The sequence below is a fragment of the Amblyomma maculatum genome, chromosome 10 (assembly GCF_055883805.1).
Source record: "Amblyomma maculatum isolate TAMU_Amacu chromosome 10, ASM5588380v1, whole genome shotgun sequence".
NCBI lineage: Eukaryota > Metazoa > Arthropoda > Arachnida > Ixodida > Ixodidae > Amblyomma > Amblyomma maculatum.
The window spans coordinates 106,032,963-106,040,340 of NC_139353.1; the positions used below are offsets into that span (position 1 = coordinate 106,032,963).

Below are 7,378 nucleotides of genomic sequence, written 5' to 3' on the forward strand. Positions count from 1 at the left end.
GGGCGTGTCGGTGCAGCTGCCACATGCGGAGGAGGGGTCGCCGCTGCGTAGTCTTGCAATGTTGAAGACACAGGTGTCTAGGGGGAGGGTGAAAGACGTTTGCCTATATAAAAAGGAGTTCAAGCCCCGTGTCGCCACTCGCTGCGCCGCGTGCGCCCGGACCACTGCTCCGCTGACGGCCACCCCGCCTCCGGCATCTCCGGGCGGTACCGCCCGGTCTCGTCGTTCGCTGGTTCCTCGGTATCCGTACTCGTTAGCTAGATTCGTACTCGTTCGCTAGGTTCGTACTCGTTCGCTAGGTTCATACTCATTCGCTACACTCTAAAAAAAAAGAGTGTAAAAGGAGGGTAACTTCGGGATTTATGCTATCTGAAACCGCATGGCTTAAATATACCCTGCGCAATCACCCGCACGGAAGACGTTAGTCTCTCTCGCATGACTTTACACCATTTCGTCCCTGCAGCTCAAGCAAAAAAAAGTTTGCCGCTTGTTTCTTCTTTTTTTTTTTATGATGGTAACCGGTTTCAAGCTGGGCGGCTGTGTTCCTACTTCCCGTCCGATGTCCTTTCAAGAGCTACCACAAAAGGACCCCTCGTTTTTCCCCGGAGGAGGTGGGGAATCGTCGAAAGTTGGGAGCATCTTATCTTCTTACAAAAAGCGGTGCCTCCCCCCTTCACCCCCCCCCCCCCCCCGACACCCGTCCCGTCTTTTGACTCCTACACGAGCTTGACCGTGGAGAGAGCAAGGCCGAACTCAGAACAAGGGCGGACAGACAAGTGTGTACGCTGCAAAACAGGGAGAAAAGGGAGGTGAGGGGGGAGTGGTGGTGAGACGAGAAGCGAAGCAGTTGCTTTTTAGTTTTGTTGCTTTTATTCTCAACGCAGCGTCACGTGTTCGTAGTTGCTTGAGCCTGCCTGCGTTCCCTGCGACTCTGCTAGTCCGAGAAGACGACGACGGCGATTGCCGCACGAGTCAGCGTTCGTGCTCTTTGTCGTTGGTACTCATCTGTGTTTTTAGAAAAGTTCGGTTGCTCTCAGCGATTATTTCGTCGAGTGCACTCATCGATGCCTCACTATGAAACGACTTCGTGAAAGTGTGAACTTCGGAATGAAACGGCGGATGGCTGGTCGTCGCGGTGGTGGCGTTCCAACGGATCCTTGGCGCCAAATTTCAGCCGCGCATGTAAGTGACGTTTTACATTTCGTTTTACGTGTTTTTCTCTGCTATTTAACTTGGCCTGAACATGTTTTGTTATTGCTTACGTCCGCGACGCTGCTTGTTTGTCTGTGAAACGGCCTCTGAGCACGACGTCTTGGATCCCAACCTGAGCATACCACTCCCTCAGTTCAGACTGGAGGAGCGGCGCATCCCGAAATTTTTAGATGGTCACGACCTTTTTGCGGGATGTTAATGGTGCATTTTTAGTCGTCTACGACGCTCACAAGCATATCCCGCGGTAGAAAGTATGCGTCGACGAGCGCTAATGCAGTCCCGGTGATACGCATTGACGTGTTTGCATGCCGCATTATTTTTGCTCGCTGCCTACAATCGATTTTGATCGTCTGTTGTTGCTGCTTTACGGGAACGTTGCCATAAATGCGGGAGAGCATGCAGGGTGATGGGTTAAGTTTACGGTTCTTTTGCCAGCAACTTGTACGTTCGAAGGCAGCGCGCTTGATATCCTAAAGTCACGCTTTCAGAACGCCGATTTAACCCCGCAGTTTTGAGCTGATGGCGTCGAGACCAGAGGTGGGACCGAGCCGATTCGTGTACATGTATACTGTCGCAGTGACGCAATGTGCAGGAAAGACATTTCTCACGCTTTTCTTTTTTCGCTGCAGGCTCAAGTCCTTCGTCTCGTCTGCGCAAGAACGTAGACTGTCGTTTCTTCAAAGAATTTGAAACTGGTCTCTGCTATCCGTGCTGGTAAGTCCAAAGCATTGTTTCCGTCCAGAAAGGGGCGTTTAAATTGACACGCGCACTTTTGTGGCACATATTGCTGATCACTGACATCTGCCTCAATGTATACTGCTTGGGATTCTCGTCGGAGAATATTTATGTCGCGTGCCATGTGTGTGTCTCCTTGCGTGTTGCCATTTTAGCTCATGCCGTGCAATATGGTGCACGCCCAGACAGTGACTTATCAATTGAGTTTCATTGTGTTTGAGGGCGTGTGCGAGTAAATGGTGTTATTTAACTTGCTGATCACTTATGTTAAAAACTGATAATAAATATTGGACTCGATCAAATCACTTAACAAGTGAAAAATCTGGGTTAGCTGGTGATCAGATGTCTTCAGCATTGAAGCAAACCATGTGTCACCCCTTCTCTGCTTTAAGACTGACTTTCTTTTTGTAATCGGTACATAAAAAGACCAGCGCAAAAAAAAAATAATAATTACGGGGACAAAGGAACAAAAAATGACAGGACGGGCACTGAAATACGTTTTGTGTTCCTTTGTACCTGTTTTCTTTTTTTTCGCTGGTCTTTTAGGGTGTAAGTATGAACCAACTGGCCCAAACAGCTATTTTGATTAAATGTGCTAATTTTCGTTAGCGAGCTAAGGAAAATTTTTATATCACTAATATTTTTCATTTGGGGATTTGCTATAGTTTCTACTCAGCTATTTCCATTCTGAACTTTTCAGCCTCCTGACCCATAGAAAGGAGGCTATGCCTGACCAATAACAACACATTCTTTTCCTTCTGTAGTTTCTGTTGTCAGACATTGTGTTATACTCATTACTACAATTCACTGGTACTGAGACATTCCCTCATTGAAGTTAATGTGTATTGTCATTGTGCTAGCAGTTTGTCATAAATCTGCTATTCTAGTTTATTTAAGCAGTTATTTCGACTGTAAAGAGGTGGCAGATATTGTTACAGATATATCTAGGAACAGGAGTTGTAGCTTTTAAGCTCATTGTCAAAATATTTGAGTCATTGTTGTGGCATGTGTGGTGCCATTATTTTTGTACTATAGTTATGTATGTACTAGTTATAAGTATCATGCTAATGTTATGAATGATACCTTTGCTGCAGCGTACCTGCCAGTAGGAGGAATACGGTGTAGAAGTGCTGTTACTCCTGCTTCTAAAGATCAACCTGCTTTCTTCAGCGCTGGACGACTACTTACGGCAAGATTTGTGTGGTATGTATTTTTCGACATAGCTGTGGCATTGTGGTCTGTTCATTGTTGCTTTATGTCTATCAAAGAGCATTTTTTTCGATGCTGAGGAGCAATAGCCCTGGCATTACATTGATTTTGGAACCATTCAGTGCTATTGAGCAAGTTAGCAAGGGAGGAATTTTTTCAGTATGTAATCGATCTGAACATGTTGACTTCTTTTTATTGAGTGAGCTGTTAATGTATGCCTCTTTTCTTTTTTTCTTCAAAACCTAATATTTAAATTGTTTGCACTTGGTTCTCAGCAGTAAGGTTATGTTCTCTGATGGGTGTAATTTTCAACAACTCACATGCTCTTATGTTGCTAGGTATGTCCACAATAGAATGAAACTAAAAATGAAGTACTGCAGGTGATATGTAATGGACGGTATTTTAGCACTTTCAGCTTTATTGTTTCTTTTGTGTTCTTTATATTGTTTTGTGCCATTTGTACTCAGCGTATTTTCCTTGTGTTCCACCACTACCATTTAACAAATATATATATATATATATATGCCCCCACCCCTTATGTCATGTCTATGGGCCTATAAAGGGAGAATGAATGAAATGAAATTTGCAGTACAATTAGAACTGGATTGTGCAGCACAGTGGACATGTCTGTGGTAGAGGATAATGGTTGAATGGCTAATCAACCAAAATTGACTTAACTTTTGCATTTTAATTTTAGGGGACAGTATTATATACCAGAAATGAGGGTCCCCAATATTATAGGTGAGCTCAGTTCTTAAATTTTCTGAAAGAGCAATGTAGTTCAAAATACTGAATACTGAGGAAAGGCGTATTTGAAAACTATTGTCTTGCTTTCCCACATTGCATGTAAAAAATGTTGCTGCACTTGGTATTGTTGCCAGAATCATGTTAGCTTCTTCTGCATCATCAAAAACACAAAATATGTCTATATTATCTGAATAAGAAATGTCAGCAACACCCTTTTTTAGTTATGTAATGTGGAAAAACCAACTTACAAAGCTTTTAAAGGAATATTTTTGATGCTCATTATGTTAGACCACATAGATGATTAGGAGGGTTTTAGGCCTAGGCTCACTCATTAATAGCCTTCAATTTTGCAGTTTTCATATTGCCTCTTATAAACAAAAAGAATAGATAATTAAGTCTAATCCTGAAGCTGTACCAGGTACCCAAAGTCCACATTGCTGCACAACCCACCGGCAGAGACTGCACGGGTGTCTCTTCATAGTTTATGATTTGCAATCTGTAAAGGTAAAGAACATAATCTTCGAGAAATTTGTTGTAAACACTTTTTAATAATCATTCTTGTATAATATTGGTCAGCATTTACAATTTCATTAGTTAGGCATCTAAAGAGATAAGCAGTTGACAGTTCTGGCAAATTGCAGTTTATGAGAAGTTTTATTCCTGCTGCATGTGCTGCGAGCATTACATGAAACAGCAATACATAGAATCTCAAGCTTGGAATTATAGGGGTATTGAAGTGTATTGTTTTTTGCCTCCTGAGCAAGATAATGTAGTTTTGAAGTGAAACGGCAGTCTCGAGAAATTTTTGGCATCGGCATAAGCTGATGTGTGGTGTGAAACTAGCAATGAACTTATGTAAAAGTTGCATTTTATTGTCATGCTTTACATAATTCTGCATCTGTGACATCACTGCAGTAATGCACATGTGCAGAAGGTGCTTTGGATGTGCCTTGCTATCATTGCTCTTTTAGCATGAAATGTTCCATCTTTCAGAAGTGGTATCCCGCATTTTATAAGGCATAGCCTCTGTGGTATATTCATGCCTTTTTCCAGGAATGTAAACTGCACTAAAGGCAGAAACAATAGAATGGCCTTAGACATACCCCTGCAGGAGCAAGCTCTGCAGGAACAAGCTTCATTCGTTATATTCATGAGAAATGACAACGAATGCAAGAACAAAATAACCTCCCCCCATCCCTCCTCCCCCCCCCCCAAAAAAAAAAAAGAAGAAGAAGAGATTTGCAGTTGTCACTTGTGATGGATGATCAGATGACTAAAGACAGTGTAGTCTCAGGAAAACATTAACACTATAGGCAACATAAGATAATGTCATGAAGGACCAGAGACAGTGTTTTCTAGGAGGGTGAGACCATAGTGACTAGAAACAAGACCACTGGTATGGTCAGGTGTGAAAGCAAACTATAATGTTTGGGTGTTGGAGTGGAAACCAGCAAACAACAAAGGTGAAAGTGAAGGTGATAAAACAAAGTTTAACATAAAAAGCTAATGATAAAAAAAAGGAGAACTGCACATATGAACGAGTAGAGGGAGGGGTTTTTTAAATCACATCTTTTGCCTTTATTAGGCTAGCTTCTATTTTATAAATATGTTTTCATTCATATTTCTTTAAATAACCCTCTGGGTAGTCCAACATCAGTGATGCCTATGGCTTGACCCTGCTCCTAACAAGAATATGTCTCATTGTATATTGTGTCTTATTGAGCATATTGTCAATTTTTTCTGAGATTGCAATGTGCTAGTTGTCTATGTGTGTGTTAGTGGCACAGGTAAAGCTCAGATTTGGAGAATTTTCATTGATCTATATATTGTGTGATTTCACAATTCTCATTATATAAACACTTGGAAGCCTGTACTGGTGCACTATTTCCATCTGTCTTCCTTTTTACTTGCCTTTTGTGCAGTGTTATTTTTATATGTGAAATAATTACTCCATAAGCATGTTTTGTGAGACTTTCTTCGTGAGTAACTGATTACAAGTTCTCTTTTCTATGCAGGTCAAATACGTGGTACATCCTTGCCCTGACTGTGCGGAGAAGATTATCCAGTCCCTTGCTGCAACTTCGGTGTATAATGAGGTAAAATAAACACCATGGTATGTTATCTTAACCGATTGTTCTGTAAATTATTTTTGTTCACTCTGCAACATAACTTACGGCTTGAATACAACATGACACAGCCTACCTCACCTGAAACATTGCTCACTGTCACACTCCAGACGACACAAAGATATTGCAATGTTTCAACATAATCTTTCCTTCCAGAAAATCTTGAAATGTATTGGTTAGCTTTATTCCTGCCTCCAGTGACCAAGTTTACGATGCAGATTGGTAATAGTACTCTTGTGTGGATAGCATATATATACCACAAGATGATGCTTAGATACCCTATGTAATATGGCATTACTTTAAACTGCTTGGAGGGCAACGTTATCCTTCTCCTGGTGGTATAAGCTTGCACCATAAAGGTGCAAAACTTTGCGCTCTTTGTCGTAATATAAATTTATACTCTAAAATGGTAACTTTGCACCTGTACATACAGGATAAGCTTACGTTGTCAAGGTGCAAACTTGCACCTTTGATGCAAGGGTATGCTTATGCCATCGACAGACTAAAACATAGGCCTTTATGAAAGGTGCAACGTTATGCCTGGGTAGAATACAGTTACACTGCTTGTGAAGGTGCAAGTTTATGCTACCAGAAGCGTAATGTTACACTACATGCAATGGTATAAATACTTAGTCTTCCAAGACACAGCGTAACCTTACCCCAAAAAGGTGTTAGCTCAGCGACAAGCAGTTTACCCCCCAAAAAGACTAAGATCACACCTTTTTTTTTTAGAGTGTAGGTCCGTACTCGTTAGCTAGGTCCGTACTCGTTAGCTAGGTTCGTACTCGTTCGCTAGGTCCATACCCGTCTCTTTCACCTACCAGCTGGCTTACCGACGGCGTTCCTACGGGTGGTCATCGCATACGGGCATCATATATGGTGAGTGTTATCATTGTTACCTCTACCCCAGCACCCACCCTGCATGCATTTTCACCTCATCCTACCTGCTCACTTCCTTAACCTCTATTCCTTGCACATTGCACTTCTCCTGTGTGTTGTCCTGCGCGCGCTCCCACCTCTCTTCTATCTCTTCTTTCGTTCCGAGCTACGCGACGTATGTCACAGTACAGGAACATCTTTCTCTCTGTCTCCCCTACCCCTACCCCCCTTTCGTTTCGAGCTACGCGACGAATGTCACAGTACAGGAACACCTTTCTCTACTATCTTTTCTCTATCCCCCCTTTCCATGCTGCGCTGCTTTGCATGTTGCTTGCTTGCATGTGTGTGTTTGTCCCTGCGCGCGCTCCCACCTCTCTTCTATCTCTTCTTTCCTTTCGAGCTACGCGACGTATAGGAACATCTTGCTCTACTATCTTTTCTCTATCCCCCCTTTGCATGCTGCTCTGCTT

At 42.5% G+C, this 7,378-nt stretch overlaps 1 long non-coding RNA gene across 1 annotated transcript; it reads left to right on the forward strand.

Annotated features, from left to right (window-relative positions):
* The first annotated feature begins 1,057 nt into the window (after positions 1–1,057).
* On the forward strand, positions 1,058–3,152 carry LOC146177195 (uncharacterized). The gene is made up of 3 exons (XR_014701274.1): positions 1,058–1,182; positions 1,842–1,926; positions 3,042–3,152. It is a non-coding gene; the product is annotated as an uncharacterized LOC146177195 (long non-coding RNA).
* The last annotated feature ends 4,226 nt before the right edge of the window (positions 3,153–7,378 follow it).